Below are 18,919 nucleotides of genomic sequence, written 5' to 3'. Positions count from 1 at the left end.
CAACAAGAATAAACCATATTCTTGTTCTCTTTGCAAGAAAAACCGCTGTTAATTAACATAATAATGATGTGTTGACAAAGAGAGCGGTATATCCGTAATGAAAAGGTATAATAGAGTTACTATATTTATTTTTATATCTGGACACACATTTCTCTGGAATACCACAGTTCGCACCCGGAAATCTTCTAGGGTGCACCAGAAACTTTGAGAACCACTTTGAGAACATTTGAGAACCACTGAATTAGAGGATACTATTTCCTCATTCCTAATACAAACTTCGTTAGGAATTTGTATTAGGAATGATTACATGTGGTACTTTTACTGAAATACTAATTTATTATAATAATTTATTTTTAATTTTAATTTATAATTTATTTTTTATTATACTATATATATATTTATATATATACTATATATATTATATATATATATATACTATATTATAATATATATATATTAATTATATATATATATATATATATAGAGAGAGAGAGAGAGAGAGAGAGAGAGAGAGAGAGAGAGAGAGAGAGAGGGATGAATCAATGGACCGTGAGATGAGGTGATTGATTCATTCAATCCAATACCCCTGGAGGGTAACGAATGGCAATGCTGTAGCTAATGAAGTTCTAACTGAGGCTCGGCTATTGCTGTTACCCTCCTGGCTTAAAGGGGCGAAGCAAGAATGCTTTTCATCTTTCCCGTGATCCGTAGAGGACAGCGTAGGGATAAGGTGTTATTGAGGTATTAAATCTCTGATCATGGCAAGAGGGTAACAGCAATAGCCAAGCCTCAGTTAGAACTCCATTGGCTACAGTATTGCCATCCATTAACCTCCTAGGGTATTGGATTGTATGAATCAATCACCTACTGTTTAAGTAAAGGTGAACTCAAAAAAATTCGGACGATCTCTAGGCCACTCCATAGTGGGCGAAAGACCGTCCATATCTCAGCGTTGGTTCCACTCAGTGACGCACTCCCCCACCACCGAGCAGAACCGCTCAAATTCCGAAGAAAATCATTCACCGACAAAGCCCCTCAGCGGCCCGTGCCGGAGAACACAGCCCCGGAGACTCAAATTGCTCCCTTAAGGCAAAAACCTTAAGAGAGCGAACTCAAACTCTCGAAACTCTGCGCCCAAGGGAGTAACAGCAACAGTCGAACCTCAGTTAAACTTCATTGATACAGCATTGCCATCCATTACCCTCCAAGGGTATCAATCACCGCATCTCAGGGTTGATTGATTCCTAAATTGAGCATTCATATATCCTTTATCCTTATAAGGACTGGCTTAATATTTCCCAACTATTGATGGTAAATGTAATAATTTTCAATTATTACGCTATTTTTGGGATAAGGTGGGAAGTACCACGTGACTCCCGGCTTTGGAAATTTGTTGATCATAATTTTGTGAGCCCGCTATATATATATATATACAGTATATATATATAGCGGGCTCACAAAATTATGATCAACGCATAATTAGATTAATTGTTCACAATATTCTACGTGGGATTAAGGTTTAAGTGTACATCATAAATCAACAGAAAAAAATTTCCCAAGCCGGGAGTCACGTGGTACTTCCCGCCTTATCCCAAAAATAGCGTAATAATTGAAAATTATTACATTTACCATCAATAGTTGGGAAATATTAATAATTACCTGTTCATGTGATTAATTCTCGTAAATTATTTACTTTAACTTCATTATTTTGTTTGTATTAATAATATCCGCTATTAATACAGCATAAACCGATTAATTACTTGAACCGTAACATATACATAAATATATATATAAATAAAATAACGAAATTCAGTGTTCAAACCTTGCCAAAACGAATTGCAATTATAAAATATATATATACAGTGGAACCTCGGTTGTCGAAGATAATTTGTTCCTAAAGGCTGTTTGGGAACCGATTTGCTTGAAAACTGAATCCATTTTCCCTAAAGAATTAATGTAAAATGGATTAATCCGTTCCTGAACTCCAGATGAGTGCTTATTTAAACCTTTACAACAGTACTTCATGCATAAATTCGTATACAAAAAGAATAAAATAAAATAAAATAAAATACACTTAAATAGATAAAATATAGACGAAAATTTAACTTCACTTTTTAAGTATACGGACGAAAGTTGATGGGGTAAGTGGAAGGAGGTGAGGAAGGGGGGGGGGGCGAGTCCCCTTCCATAGAAAGATCAGGTAACTGCCTTTCTGGGTTTTTTCTCTTTCTCTTTTCTGTCTATTGGCACCACTTGACTCTGTTGTAGGACGTTATTTCTTCAGAATTCTCGCGAGATTGTCAGCATTAGAAGATTTAGACGGAGTGATTGAGGTAGATTGCGAGATTCAAGGATTACGATTCTGAAGATTCTACAGCCTATGTTCCTATCAGCACTCGCCCAGGCAAAGGTTTCGGCTTTTTGATGCAAGTTTCCCAGGCCCTCTCTTGTCCCCTGCCCTGTGCCCGTCAGTAGTCTTCCGCCTCCCGAAGGAGATTTCAACTGCCGGTCTACACTTGGTGGAAGGAAGGGACAAGGCAGGTCCTGAATAGATACCTACAATGAACGGAATAGATACAGACGCCCTGATAGAAACACTGGACAGAGGACTGGCTCTAAGCCTACTTAAAAAACTACTCATAAAATTTGAAGTAGAATAACCAGACTCCTTGAGCCGGTACTCCACAACGAGGGACGATGACGAAAGCGAGGATATTGCCAACACAGAGGAAAAATTGGAATTGGTGGTATCCCCCCCCCCCCCAGGACCAAGGTGAGACTCACACGCGGAAAAAGCGCAAAACACAGACTACAGAACCACCCAAGGATGGACGAAGGTATGGACGAAGACGGACACAACTCTGACTCCCCTGCCTCCACTAAAGAGAAAGTGCCCCCAATTATCCTAAGAGAAAAGAGCAGGTGGACGGCACTAAGGGCCACCATGGCTAGTCTGCAGATAGCGTACAAAACAGCTAAGAATCTAGACGCCATCATCAAAATCCACCCTGCCACTATATTGGGCTACCGAAGACTCACGAAGGAGCCAGACACCAAAGGTGTACAATACCACACCTTTACCCTCGACTCAGAGAGGAGCCTGGAGGTGGTTCTCCATTGAGTATCAGAGGATATACCTACAGAAGACATAGCCGCCGATCTCTGCTGTCAAGACCTACCACCCATCAAGTTCAGCAGAATGACCAGAGTGGACAAAAGTCCGATGCCACTAGTCTTAGTAGAGATTCACCAGGCATACAAAAACATCTACGACCTAACAGCAATTTGCGGGCTAAACATCAGCCCAGAACCACTAAGAAAAAGGGCCTCATCAGGATAGTGCCACAGGTGCCAAACGTTTGGTCATGCCCAGAGGTTGCGTAAAGCAGAATATAAGTGTTTAAAATGCTGTGAGCGCCACCCCACAAACACCTGCAACAAGCCAAAAACCACCCCATCTAAATGTGCAAACTGTGGTGGCCCTCACCCAGCAAACTGCAAAGGATGTATACAACATCCAAAAACCAGACAGTCTGCCTCCTCTTCTACCAGTCTACAAAAACCAGTAGCAGTAGTCCCAGCTCCTCACCCCCCACCACAGGTCGACAAAATACGACGGAGAACAAACTGCCGCAACCTGAAGCCCTGATCAGAGCAAACCACAAACGGCAGACGAAGTGTAACAAATGCTGTCTGCTGCGTTTTTGTAATATCTTATTCTATTCTTTATACTAATTAGCAGTGCGCGCTTTCTCTCTTGTAACCTTTCTCACTTACTCTACTGCATATTGTGTTTATCCACCTTCTGTATTTACTAGTCGTATGCCTATGAACACTGGAAAGTTTATTTGTAAGACTGTGCCATCCAATATATCAATATTCGGCAAAAGGCTCAATAAAACGTCCGGTAGATCTCTCTCTCTCTCTCTCTCTCTCTCTCTCTCTCTCTCTCTCTCTCTCTCTCTCTCTCTTAATAACGTAAATTCCTTCAACAAAGTTTACATAAACAGTCGTGGTTCTTAAGTAATTAAACTGCGCTTTTAATGCCTTATTGTTTCCCCCGCTCACAAGTCCGATTATTTTTAGAAACAGTGCATTGTAAGATAAAGGATCAGGCAGCACTCTTTTAACAAATAATTAAAACACATTTATTTACATTAATATGAAATATCCATGAATCAAACGACAGGGAGATTGCTTTCTCTACACATCTATAAAATCTTTAGCATAAAATTAGAACCCTTTTATTTTAACACTAAATAATCGCTTTAACTCCAAAACTTATTTACTCTCTGCTTACAAATTCAACTTATTAAATTTCTAGTTTACTCGCAAAGAGGTTAGGTAACTCCCTGCTAAGTTATTTTTACAAATTTGATATCAACTTCTAACATGCAATTTGACTCTCTTAAGGACACTTCTTATTACTATTAACCTAATTCTTAACAGTCCATATATAACATATCTCCTGGATTAAGAGAAAAATTACAAAAAGATGGAACTTACAGAGGTTCTGTATCGCACATTCAGTCAAGAGTCTTGCACTAAAGTTTTTATGGCATTTATTTCATCTGGAGTTGTCTTGCTTCAGCAGTATCACGTCGGGATATTGGCGGGCTTTTGGACTGCAATCTGTGGTACTCTAATAGTACATGCAAGAGGTTTCAGCATACAGGGAAATTCTCCTCTGGATCATACTTCGGGAACTTCTGCTTCTAACTGCCACCGACTGGCTCTGGGTCTCTTCGGTAACAGCGCTTCACCTTTGCTCTCTCTCGGCACTTGGATCTCCGCTCTCCTCTGTCAGCAGCTGGACGCTCCTCTCTCGACAACTGGACCTGGACTGTCCTGCTTCGTAACTGAGGCTTTGCCTCTCCTCGTTCTCTGCCGCCATTGCTCTGGTTCTGACTGTCCTCTGTTGTGGTCCCGACTGTCTCTCCTCTGCCTACGACTGGAAGCCCCTTATGCTCAGCTCAGTCCCCTTTTATTTTGCAATTTCGGAGTCCTTGCACTAAGTGTAGTAAACCCCGAAGAATTCGGCACGACTCTTTCATCTTCTTTTAAGTTCGACCCGCCTGTTTTTCCTCCTCCGAGCACTCCCCTTTTTTTTATCTTGCCGGTCAGCAGAAACTTGACAAGCGTCTACTGACAGGCAAAAAACCTAGCGGCACTCTTAGATACTAACTTTAAAGATGTTATGCGCAGAGCTCGTAAACAACTTTCTCATACACATAACTGTAAACAACTTTCTTGTGCTCTTACACATAGCTGTATACAGTTCCGATGGCAAAGCATTGCCTTTGTTTTTGACGTTAAAACAGTAAATACAGTCACTTCCCATAGGGTTAACTACATTAATCATTAGCAAAATATACAAAGAAGCAAACAAGGTTTTACAGTTCTCATGAGACCTGACCCATGTAAAAATTGATGTAAAGCACTTTGATATTTTTAAGCTACATCGAATTTTACAGAAGACGTAGTCTGCTCAACAAAGGACACCCAGGAACAATACCACCCAAATTTAGCAGCCATCATTACAACTTCTCTTGCAAACATGCTGCAGGACTTTAGCAAATCCAACCCCTCGTCGGACTCTCAAGAAAAAGATATCTACAAGAAACCAAGTCCATCCTAACAGATCTCATAAATGCATTGAAACAAAATCATTCCAGTTTCCCTACAGATCATCGCGTGGAATCGAAATGGCCTTAAAAATAAGGTCCTGGAACTCCAAGAATTCATGGTGAGATACAGCCCAGACATCATCCTCATAAATGAGTTTCACTTGAGCCCAGGAGACAACCCCAAACATAGAGGATACCTCCTCCTCAGAAACGACAGACTAAACTACAGAGGCGGTGGCACCACCATTTTCATAAATAACTACATCAATTACCACTCTGTAACCAACCCTCTCAACCAGAAATCTAGAGCTCACAGGAATAGAAGTACCCACAACCTCAGCTGGGAAACTAAAACTATCAAAAGTACTATCGGGATATACTGGAACCCGTCCCTCACATCAGCTCCAAAAAAGAAATTGAAAATGCAGTCAAAAACTGACCCAGAAAATCAACACAGCCTTAAAGGCTGCAACCGGTACTACAACCACCTTTAAGCTGAATCCACTACCTGAAGACATCATGAATTTAATTAGGGACAAAAACAAAGCAAGGAAAAGTTACCATAACACTCGGGCACCTCAAGACAAAAATATCCTCAACAAGTTAATCCATGAAGTTAGAGAAGCACTTAAAGCTCACAGGAACGAAACATGGGAAGCCAAGCTAGCTCTATATATCACCTGGCGTACACTCCACCTTAGAAATAAAAGCAAATAGCATATCTCTTCCTCCTGTCAAGTCAGACCGGAGCCTCGTACACACGAACTCAGAAAAAGCAGAAGAGATAGCAAGAAATCTAGAAAAACAGTGTAGCCCTGGACACGAGGACTTGGACATTAATCATGTCTACAAAATCCACAGCAAAGTCAGATACGTACTGAAACACTCCGATACCTGCAACTACCTCACCAGCGGAAATCTACGAAGTCATAAAGAAGCTAAAGAATAAAAAAAGCCCCTAGTCCTGATGGCATTACGAATAGAATTATTAAACTGCTGCCCCGAAGAGCAGTTGTACATCTCACCACAATAATTAACGTCATGCTCAGATTTAAATATGTTCCCTCTTATTGGAAAGTCGCAGATGTGATCCCAGTGCTTAAACCAGGTAGAGATCCACACATGCCTGAAAGCTATCGACCCATCAGCCTAATCTCAAAGTTAGGCAAAATTGCAGAAAAAATCATTCTGTCCAAAATCCAAGCCTCAATAAACGAGTTAAATATCCTTCCAAATGAACAGCTTGGCTTTCGACAACATCACAGTACTACTCAACAAATTCATATCTTAATTGAGTACATTACCACCGGCTACAATTGGCATCAACACACTGGAGTATTCCTCGATATAGCAAAAGCTTTTGATAAGATATGGCACTTCGGATTACTACATAACTCATCGCAGCGGGCATACCATTAGGAATAGTCCACCTAATTAAATCATACCTCCAGGACGGACACATACAAATCAAAATAAATGGAACAGTTTCAAATCAGCGACGGATCTCAGCGGGAGTTCCCCAAGGTTCCCTACTGGCACCGATCTTATTCTTGATATATATATGGCAGACATCCCGCAAAACCCAAAGTCATCTATCTTAGCACTCTATGCGGATGACACGGCAATATTAGCCAGATCCCTACAGCCAAATCTCGTCACCAAAAAACTGCAAGAAAATCTATTAAAACTAGAGCAATGGGTCTCCAAATGGAGATTACAAGTGAATCCCCAAAAGAGTGTTACGATGCTTTTCACCAGAAGACCGGTATCTCCCAAGGGGGACCTTTACCTATTGAACACCAAAATTCCCTGGCAAATGGAAACAAAATATCTTCGCAATCATAGGCGTGGGGAAGGAGTGTCCTAGGTTCGATTCCCGTCGGTGACGTGTGAAGCTGAAGGATCTTCCTCAGCCATAGTCAAGTTAGGCTGTCTTGAGCGTGGATAGCAGATTTTTTTCCCCAGTTTATTCCGAGGTTTTTCAGCCCGTAAACAGCAGCAAGCCGGCCTTGAGAACTCAACTACGGATATAGGATATGTCCGTAGTTGAGTCATACTAGTGGTGGTCGACAGTAGATGAGGGATTGAGTGGTAAAGACAGCAGGCCTCGATGAGTCTTTGGACTCCCTGGTGGTGTTAAATAATAATAATAACAATAATATATAAAACCTTCACTCAGTCAATCAAAGATTGAAATAATTTTTAATATGCAAAAAGTAAAATATAATATGCATTAAAAATATATGTTTTAAAAAACCAACTTTGTTACGAATTACCTTGATATGTAGTGTTCTAAAAAATACATATCCAATAACCTCGAGAAATAAGAAACCAAGCACTTAGTGTTATTTCCTGAAGGTTTAAACTCAAAACATACCTAGTTTCAGAATCACCCTGTAGATTTTGTATATCTAATCTGTGCAAAATTTCGTCTAAGCACCGCATATAATCAATGCTAAATGATAAATACAGAAGAGAAATGATTGTTCATCAAACCTGTTAAACAATCAATTATTTAGAAGCTGCATATTATTATATAGAGAAGTGAACTACTCTTTTTAAGATGAATAAAAATCTATACTTTTAAACAAGTATGCGCTTTTCTCACATTTGTCCTGAGTTGCCCTTACATGTACTACTATAAAGTGAAGGCATCTCGTAGAAAAGGTGGATAAAGCTTCTGCTGTGAGTCGAATTTTTAAGGGTTATTTATAATGAAAAAATGAAGTTTTGCAATTTTTTCGCATAATATAGTTACACTAAAAATTATCTCTGTAACAAATTAAGGTACATTAGCCAACGAATTAATACGCACACTCATATTTTGAAGATAAAATTTAATTTCGCAAGGAAATAAGCGACTAGTTCAATATAGCAGCGGTTTAAGCTGTAAGGTTTAAAAATTCAGGAAGCACAGATGGGATGCAGAGTATAAAATTGGTGGAGATATCATAGAGAAGGTGGAGGAAATTAGGGATTTGAGGGTGTGAGTGGATAGGGACCTGAAATTCCTACGACATTTTGCTAAAGTTGTGATGACAGCACAGCTCCAATGACAACGATGTGGATAATGTTGATCTGATTGAGTAAGGATGTTATGATTTCTTGTATAGGCTTTGCTCAGACCGCATAAGGATTACTTTGCACAGATTTGGTCACGTGATCATCCAGGGCGAAGATCTGTTGGAATGGGTTTTTGGGCTCTCGAATGTTGAGTATGAAGACAAACTTCAGTTTGTAGATAGAAGGAAGAGGGGAAGGGTGATGCGATCGAAACATACAAGTTGCCAAAGGGTTATTACCGGATTAATATGGATGAGATTTTTCATAGATTGGGTGGAGACAGGGGAGAACAAGAGGACACCCATGAAAACTGTATAAGGAATGTGTGAGGAGTAGGTTTTTGGCCTGTTGAATGATGGTGGGAGGTTAAAGCGTTGCCTGAAAGTATGCTGAGTATGGAGACAGTGAATATATTTAAATCATGGTATGATGAACTGTGTGTGCGACAGTAGACCTACCGGGATGAGTCGTTTGACTTCACAGAGCTAATGATGATAATAACAATAATGTGTTAGTTACATACTGTATCTGGCTCTACTATAAAACTTTATTTTGCTTGTCTGTATAAGCGTTGGTGGAAGGGGATTTGTTTTCCTTATGCAGGATCGTTTTTCGTTCTAGTTATCTCCAGTTTACACTAATAATTGCTACGTAATATTACATAAATCCTTATTTGTCTCCGTACTGTATTTAGTGATACGATAAAGCTACCTATTTTTCTTGCATTTGCAGTATGGTTTCTGCTGGGAGGGGATGTTTATCACTATACAGACATTTTGTTTTATTCCAGTCTACCGAAGGAATGGGCATATCGAGCAAAAATCTGTTCAGTCTTGTTAGTAAAACTGAATCCTGAATGTTTTATGGTAAGTACACTAGTCCCATTAAATAAAATATTTTCTAATTCCTGTTTTTGTTGTTTAGTTTGAATTTTTTTTTTTCTTATATCGATGTTTTTCGTTTTTTTCTCCCGACGGGGAGTGAACTCACCAAGGCAACAAGTAGCAAAGGTGGACATGTTCCAATCACTTCGTCACCTTCCTAAAATATCTTTGACTCCGACAGGAGTCTGTATTAAATATTTAGCTCATAAGAACAGATACAACACTTTTCTTTTCTTGACTTTCTGAATAAGATCAAAGTGTAGTATCTGTTCTTATGAACTTATTATTTGATACAAGAGGCAGGTGACTAATGATGCACCATAGGGCCCAGTACTAGGTCCTCTGTTGTTTAATTTCTACATCAATTATATAGGAAATTATTTGACAGGAAATATTAATTTCTTTGCCGATGCAGAACTGGGAAGAGCAATTAACAATAAATGAAGGTGGTGTAAGATCCTGCAGAATGATTTAAATAGACTAGTAATACGGGCAAAGGTGCAAGTTGAATATGGCAAGTGTAAGGTGATGCACTTTGGGAAGAAATCACATGTTCGGTATCATATTGACGGAACTGAACTGCAGGAAACTGATGAGGCCAGGGACTTGAGGCCGATTGTGGATTGAAGTTTAGAGGGCACATTGCGAAGGTAGTCAAAACAGCATATTAGACTACGTAGTTGTTGAAGAACACACACGCACAACTAACAAGCACGGAGAGAGACGTTATTGTTCCCCTATATAAGGGTTTAATAAGGCCCCACGTTTGAACCACTGCGTGCAAATTTGATCACCCTGATTTTGTGGGGATGAAAAATTGTGGAGAGAATACAGAGGCGAGTGGCAAAGATTGTGAAAGATCCACGGAATGCTCCTTGTAAAAATAGATAGGTCTGTGACGCTTCAAAAACTAGCTGATATAAGAAAAAGAGTCCCCGCGGTTAGACTAGTGGCTGTGGTTTTCATGTCAGAACTGTATTTATTATTAATCAACGCAATCCTTGACTCTAGGTTATTAAAAATTTGATTTTACTGAATACCAGAGTTGATTTTACACTTCTGTTAATCACTACATTTATCAATTGTGAATAATGCCTGGATGATGAGATGATAATATGATGATATCTGCATACAGTTTTGATGTCACAGATGATTTGACTTCATTTTATTTCTCACTCTCTTCGATATTGTGTTTGGATTTCTGGTGATTTTTATCATTGGAATAGGAATTTCATCATAATAAAAGATATTATTCTGCCTATTAGAGCCAAAAGTGCAATGTATTATTAAAGATCAAACTATAAACTATGAAAATATGTAGGTATTTTAATGATGCAAATATATGAACATGATACCAAAACAATCTCTGACTGAAGCGCCGAAACAGTGAGAAAACCACACACTGTTTAAATCTATAATGACTCAAGAGTGCAATCGGATTGCTTCTATTTAAGTTGAGAGAAATTCACGTTTACATATGAATTTAGTGTATGAAATTCAAAATTTATTCTTCTATTTTTGATAATCGGAGCTTATATTTATTCGATGTTTATGAAAGGTTTAGGCCAGGGGATATGTCTATTATGAGAATGTACACTAATATTATAATTATCTGCTATTAAATATATGTGGATAATTATTCCGCTACTCTCTACTAGTAACTTTTTACTTGACACCAGGCACTAAGCAGAGCTTAAATTATCGTAAATATGAAGCTATACTCACGTAATTCCTTGACTACTTTTTTAAGTGACAGGCGACCAAAACTAGCTATGACCATAATTATCATGATGATGAGGATGCTAATATTCATCATTTAATTATCTGTTTTTAATAGAAGCTTGTGATTCCTTTAAAATAATCATTCTGTGATAAGCAAATATAAAATACTTCGTATTACCTTCCATTTATTACATGACAAGCCATCATGTAATGATATAACTTTTGTTATATACAAAAATAAATAAAATAAAATAAAATAAAACTTTAAATTGTCATCTGAGTCGGTTACGCAGCCATCATACATTTTCTTATTCAGGTATGTAACGATAAATAAGGTAAATAGGAAAGTGTAAAATTTAAAAAATAATAATAATGTGATGGAGTTCGGTTAATAGGAAAGTATCCCCCTTAATGAAATGTTTCATCTTATTTCTTTCTTAAGAATAATTGGTATGTTTAAAGTCATTATATTTTTCTAAGTCGTCATTCTGGTCTTTCCTCCTCCCTTTTTTTTTTTGCCAACCACGCAATTCTTATTTAAGAGAAATATAATTAAGGATAACCAGCGCCAAATAGTCTCCGGAGAACTTTACAAGGAAGACCACTTCTTTATTTAAATCATTTCTAACTGGAGAACACTCAAGGAAGTATTATATGTTCATTTAGGCGGTACATTCGTTCACGCAAACCAGCAATCTGAGAAGAGTGCGAGGTCAGATGTAGGAGTAATTTCCACCTTGTTTCGCGTGATTTATATTGGTATTACATATTGGAATACAAAGAAGCTATGAAAACTTACTTACCTTTCATAAAACTCAAATTATAAAGCACACAATCGTTTATTGGAAGTTTAAAATATTTCTCACGAACATGTGAAGTGTTCACCTAAAAGTGGTGGCAAAGAATTAAATCACTCTTACTTTTCCTTCATTAAGACTTGAGTTCCGATCCATTAAACCTTGCTTTAGAGCAAAAACAGGAAAAAATTAGCAAAGGCTCGGCAAATGTTTAAAGGATACTTAGAAAGCCAGAAGCTGGTCAGCATTTACAACTGATTTAATTTATGCATCCGCGAAATAGGATGCTGTTAAGTGTTTGTGATTACCTAAAAATATATTTCTATATTTTAAAAGCAGTATCTCACAATTAAGAACGTTAGAGAAGATATTTAAAACTAGTTTTTTTGTGAAGAGGACTTCATACTTGTATATATTAGACTATTTTTATATGGCTGATACTTCATTTTTCTTGAAGCTTATCAACTCCACATTACTTTAGCCGAACATAACAAAATATTGTCGATTTATTTATTTATTCATATGGAGTTTCCTCCCTTTTCTCCCCCGTCCCTATTGGGATGAGTTGAGCCCCCTCGTGGAGAGGTTAAGTATTTATGACTGTAGATCAGTGTGTTCAAGGGGCCGGTTTGCCTGCTTGCGGGATGAAAAACCCCAGATAAACTGGGGGAAAAAACCCTGCTGTCCACGCCCAAGACCGGCTAACTTGGCTATGGCAGATCCTTAAGCTCCTCACGTCGGCGACGGGAATCAAACCCAGGACACTCCCTCCCCAGTCATATGGTTGCGAAGCGCAAAGCCACTAGGCTAACCGCGCCGACAATATTGTTGATAATAATCCCTTACGTTGGGTTTTCGCTTTCATTGTAAGTCATGTATGTGCCTCTTAGACTGTGTGTATGAATAACCTTTTGAGGCTAAGAGCAAGAGAGAAATTAATGTAGGATTTTTTAATTTATTTTACGGAAGTATTACATGTTATTGAACAAGTATTCTATTCGTGGCATAATATAAGTAAGATATGTGTAAAAGTGAATGTGCACGGAAGAATACAGTGCAGAAAACAAAGATACAAATATTCCGTAGATAATCGGACTCAGCAATTCCATCCCCATTTGGAAGCAAGCATTCACCCTCTGGTGACAATAGTCTATTTATAGTTATACCATACACGAAAACATTTCACTGATCGAAGCGGATGACTTTTGCATACAGAAGAGAAATGGTTGTTCATCAAAAATTTTCACAGAATTTTGAATAATATGAATTAATTTATTAATTAATTAATAACATATTAATTTATTAATTTAAAAATCAATTCATTAAAAATTAATGAATTTTTAATAAATTAAAAAAATTAACGAATTTTTTAATAAATTAAAAAATTAATGAATTTTTAATAAATTAAAAAAATTAACGAATTTTTTAATAAATTAAGAAAATCGTTACTTTTTTAATGAATGTTTTAATTCATTAAAGTATGTCAAGTTAATCTTTGGTTTACGTAAATATCTGCAATGTTTAAGGCCAAATCATAAGTGACCATTAAGGCCATTTTGGGTTTTAACTGCTTGCACTTGCATAGTGTTTAGGCTAAACACTACGCGAATAAAAATTTCAAAAAAATAAAAATAAACCTAAACAGTAAACGCGGTAGCATAACTACACCTTCAGTTAGTCTCCTAAATATAAAGAGGTCTACCTTTGGATAGACCTCTTTATATTTAGGAGACTAACACTCACATTATATTTAGGAGACTTACATTCACAGTCTTGAACATCTAACACTTTTGCATTCGAAAATGAGTTCACTTCATGCCACCTTGAGCTGTGGCGATGTATGTAAAGGGAATCCTCTTTGTCCTGTGGGATTTCGTGGCTTTAGTAATTGTATCACTGGCCAAAGGCAAGTATTTGGAAGATGAAGTGCCGCTAGAAACAAGGATTAATTTGCATTCTCAAAACACAAAAATAAAAATATTTTCCATGGATCTTTCCATTTTGAGAAGATTTTTTTTATCTTATTTCAGTCTGTTGATAAAATAAAAAATAAAAATAAATAAATAAATAAATAAATATATATATATATATATATAAAGACCACATGACCTATAGCACATTAGTGCCGTGTATGAGCAAGAGGAATAGAAGAGAGAAGGAGTCTGTTCACATTTTGCTTGAACAGATGAGGGTTGTAATCTTTGGGAAAGGCAGAGTGAGGGAAACTGTTCCAAAGGACAGAAGTAGATGGAATGAAAGAGGATGTAGTGAAGTTGGTTCGGTGAGTTTCAAGATGGACTGTAAAACGGTACTGGGTAGCAGTGGCTCTTGTTTTAATGATTTTAGAGGAGAGAGTGAAGGAATAATAGTGGCCAATTCAACATGAAAGTATCTGTAGAAGAGGCACAAGGCAGAAACTGAACGTCTGTAAGAGAAGGATTGAAGTAAGTATGTGACAGAGGGGGACATCAATTAGCCGAAGTGTCCTCTTCTGGATAGAATCGAGCGATATTTTGTTGCACCTCCCCAAAATATGGGAGCAATACTCCATGGCTGGACGGATTTGGATAGCTTTGTATAGTTGTGAAGGTGTGAAGTAATCTTGTGCGAAAAAGTACACCAAGTGTTTTGGCAGCTGCAGAAGCTATCGTTGAAATATGGTTATGCCAGGAAACATCGGAGGTACAGGTAAGTATAAGGAGATAAATCTGATCATGTTTGTATATCTCTGTATTACTGAAGGTAAAGGGGGGGGGGGGGTATGCGAGCTTTTTCTTGCGACAGATCAGACAGAACTGAGTTTTAGTGGCACTGAAGTTTATAAGGTTATCCTTGGCTCTTGCGTCAACTTGTGTTCAAAGTGTCTGTTTCTCATCTACCTAGAAAAAATTTAGTAGAATTGCAGAGAGGGAATTGACGTTTACTTCAACGCAAAAGTAACCTAGGCTTCCGAGATATCATTATGATAAGAATATGAATCCCACTTTGAATTACATCGTTTGTGTATATTATTATTTTATATATATTTTTTTAATAACGCCAATCTCTGGTGATACCACGTGAACATACACTCACACTTAACGTTTCAACGGTTCCCTAATTACATATATGGCAACTGCTTGAAATCAAAACAACGTTTTTGGTCTTCTTTTTGTAGGAAATGACAATGCATGTTCCAAATTCCTCTTCTGTTTGCTCAGTGGAAGAATGGCACGTTCTCTTAAGTTAGAAACACGTGGGATTTAATCCCACTTGAAAGTGCTCCAGAATCTTTTCTCATCCCTGCTGAAGCTGAATTAGACTGTCTCATACGAAGGATGGAAGGATTTTTTTGCCCTAAAATTTAATTTTTTGTTAACCATATCACACCTACACTTAATAGCCAGTTGCCTCTTTTTAGTTTTACACAACAACAGCATGAATTTGCTTATAAAATTGAGCAAATATGTATTTACTATTCGAATTCAGTAATTGCTACGTCTCTTTTGATTTCAAACCCGATTACCTCTTTCCATTTCCGTGTACCTACAACTATGAAGAGCGTTTTGAAAAGATTCGACCTGTTTTATTTTATCGGAGCATCAACGCTATTCTCATCATTGCTCCACATCGAGTTAAAACGCAATGGAACTTTTATGCAAAAAAGGTTCAAGAAGCAAAGGTCTCTATTTAATGCCAGGTCACCTTTAAGCATCTTCCTTCCAGAGCACCGAGGTCAAAACAAAGGAGAAAAAGTTCACAAAAAGGTCATTTGCAATTTACGACGCGCAAACGAAATGCGGAAAACGTGAAGAAACAGGAAGAGCAGAGTACTGCAAGCTGTACGTAAGAGGCTATTATCTGAAAAGAACTGCTAGGAAGTTATTTAAAACTTCATAGAGGGAGAGGAGGTGGAAGATTTTAAACTTTTGAAGATTTTTTTCTTTATCACTAACATTTCTTAAACATTAGTCCTACATCTGGTTTCAGCATCTGTTATGTAACGAATTCAGTTACGTCTGAACTGTAATGTATCCTGTGAGTCGAGCAGGACCACTTTGTATAATTATTAGTTACAAATTTATCTCAACAAATTCCTCCTTCGAAAACACACACACACACATCGAAGGATGACTTAATTAGCCAGAAGACAATATTTATTTAATATTATTATGCATTATTACACATTTTAAGAACATTTGTGGTTATAATTAAAACGGGATCACAGATGAATATTGCGCTCCAAATTAGCGATGATATACTCCTTCATTTACATGCACATTTTGGTCTGTTTCCTGTTTCCAATTGTAGATAGCAAAATCTCTACCTCTTCACCTACAGATCTCATGATGGCAGAGAGAGAGAGAAAATCATTTTTTGGAAAGAGTAAGAAGCACATTATTATTATTATTTGATATTTTTAGATATTTCTGATTCATATTGAATGAAATCTCAAATGTTCATTAGCTCCTTTGATAACTAACTTGTGTGGAATTGTCCTCTTCTGTATGTCTGAAAAATCTCTAATATAACCGAAAGGCAGCAACATAATGTAGTGGGTATCTATTTATTTCAATATAAAATTATACTTTATACTGATATGGAAATTTTATATGCATAATTTTACTAGAGGTTTACACGTAATTTCCACGGAGCTAGAGGTTGCATAGAGATCAAAATAAGTGGAGATATCTGTTAGATATTCAGATCTTTCACCAGGCTGTAATGAAAACCGAAAACGATTCGAAATCTGAAGACTCTTATAAAGTTCTGTTTCCGTATCCAGTGAACTGAAAGAGAATCGGGACACTGTCTATAGGAATCTGAATAGCGTAAGCTATAAAACAATAGTCTTTGTACTGTAAAGTCTTTAGGGCGACCGAAGCATAAATTTTAACCAAAGTTCAGTAGCAGACATTTTCCTGCATGGTTTGATCCAGAGTGGCATATAGGGGAAGACACATGCTATTAAGAAAGCCATCACGATATCTTCCGGTTTCACTCATCCCTCCATTTTCTCCTGATCTATATTTTCAAATGAGTTGAAACAGATCTCCGTAAAGCTGATGTACTGATAATAGTCATGATTACTTCCTGATATCCAGGCTGCTTACAGTTCATACACCTGGGAAGGAATTTTAAATGAAGCATAAAAACAAATCAAAGTCCATTACTTTGTATTTACTTTTCAAATTACATATTACCTCATCATCTTATTATTATAATTTTTGTTACTAATGTCCAAGTGCCAGGACTGAACAGCTATGTCACATATTAATACTCTAAAAAAACCTTCATTCTATTTGGCTGTTATACAAATGAAGTACGGAGTTGCAGTATTTCGTGCTGGAGATAGAGATCTTGGCCACACCCTATACTTCACTAGATGGCAGTATAGGAAGTGTTGGAAGCGCTATATTTTTTTTTTTTCAAGAGGGATATTCTTTCAGACAATCTTCAGTAAAATACATCACGTGGCTAAACGAACACACCCATTTCAATACTGTTGTGTTTTGGATAGAAATCATGTTCGTAATATGGTTAGTTCTTTTCTGATGACTGTCTAAAAAATCCCGGATGTATTACGCTAAGAGTGTAAGTAAACCTGGGGACTAGCCTTTAAGTGAGGTGATGGAAATGAAGATAACTACGAGCTTGCATGGATAGACAAGTCTGAATGATTTTGTAATGTGTTACATAAAAGAACATATAAATTTATTAATTAACTTAAATGCAAGTAAATTATATATATATACAATAAATTTGAAAAAAGTTTTCAAAACATTATCTTTAACATTTATTATACCCAAGCTAAAATACTTTCTACATATATATATATATATTTTATATAAATAAAATATATAAAATATTTTTATATTTTATATATTTTTATAAAATATATAAAACTCGCACCCCCTACTCGCACTCGCACCTACTCGCACCCCCTACTCGCACTCGCACCTACTCGCACCCCCGTGTGGTGGCCGGGATAAGAATAGCTCCACTGCAGCCCATGCATGTCGTACGAAGCGACTAAAATGTGTACCAAGGGAGGGTAATGGATGGCAATGCTGTAGCCAATGAAGTTCTAACTGAGGCTAGGCTCTTGCTGTTACCCTCCTGCCATGATCAGGCTTATGTAGCTCAATAATAATACCCCATTCATAGATTTTCTCAATCAGTAATGGGATAAAGAGTCAAGGGCTCAGTCCATTTACCCCCCCCCCTCAAAATAGCTACTCGCATTTGATTTTTTATTTATGAGAGAGGAGATCCAGGGTAACGGATGGCAATGCTGTAGCCAATGAAGTTTTAACTGAGGCTCATTGCCGTTACCCAGCCATGACTAGAGCTTTTAGTTCAATAAACACCCCATCCACACATTTTCTTCAATCAGATGAAGGGATAAAGAGTTCGCTTAGCTTATGGTAAACGGGTTCGCTTTTGAACATTTGAAGTTCGCTTATGGTAAACGGGTAATGTCTATGAAAATGCATCAAAGACCAAATAAAAAGAATTACGTGATTTCGTGCCAAGTGAAAATAAAAATTCGGTTTACATGCTAATGTTTTGTTACGTTATTATTAGCGAACTGAGATTGTTTGACATAGCTCTAATGCTAATTACTATTATATTTAACATAGCTGAAGTGCTAATTATTTATTAGGATATTATGTCACCCTGACACTTAATATTATGCCACTCAAGCTAAGTGGCAAGACCCCTTGAGAACCATGGAAGGCATATTTTCTCATGGCTATTACCTACAGGACAGAGAGTTTTCTATTGGAGCTGCTAATTTAATTGGCCTGGTTATTAATGAAATACCGACCGATTGAACTCTTTT

The 18,919-nt window shown here is 37.3% G+C and overlaps 1 pseudogene; it reads left to right on the top strand.

Moving 5' to 3' along the window:
• Positions 1-9,800: 9,800 nt before the first annotated feature.
• On the top strand, positions 9,801-10,014 carry LOC150104132 (U2 spliceosomal RNA; annotated as a pseudogene).
• The last annotated feature ends 8,905 nt before the right edge of the window (positions 10,015-18,919 follow it).

This window comes from Typopeltis vanoorti, chromosome 8, assembly GCF_054136105.1.
Source record: "Typopeltis vanoorti isolate ZY-2024b chromosome 8, IOZ_Tvanoo_1.0, whole genome shotgun sequence".
In the NCBI taxonomy this organism is placed as follows: domain Eukaryota; kingdom Metazoa; phylum Arthropoda; class Arachnida; order Uropygi; family Thelyphonidae; genus Typopeltis; species Typopeltis vanoorti.
The sequence above is the reverse complement of the archived record's forward strand: the minus strand, read 5'-3'. Positions and strand labels throughout refer to the sequence as shown.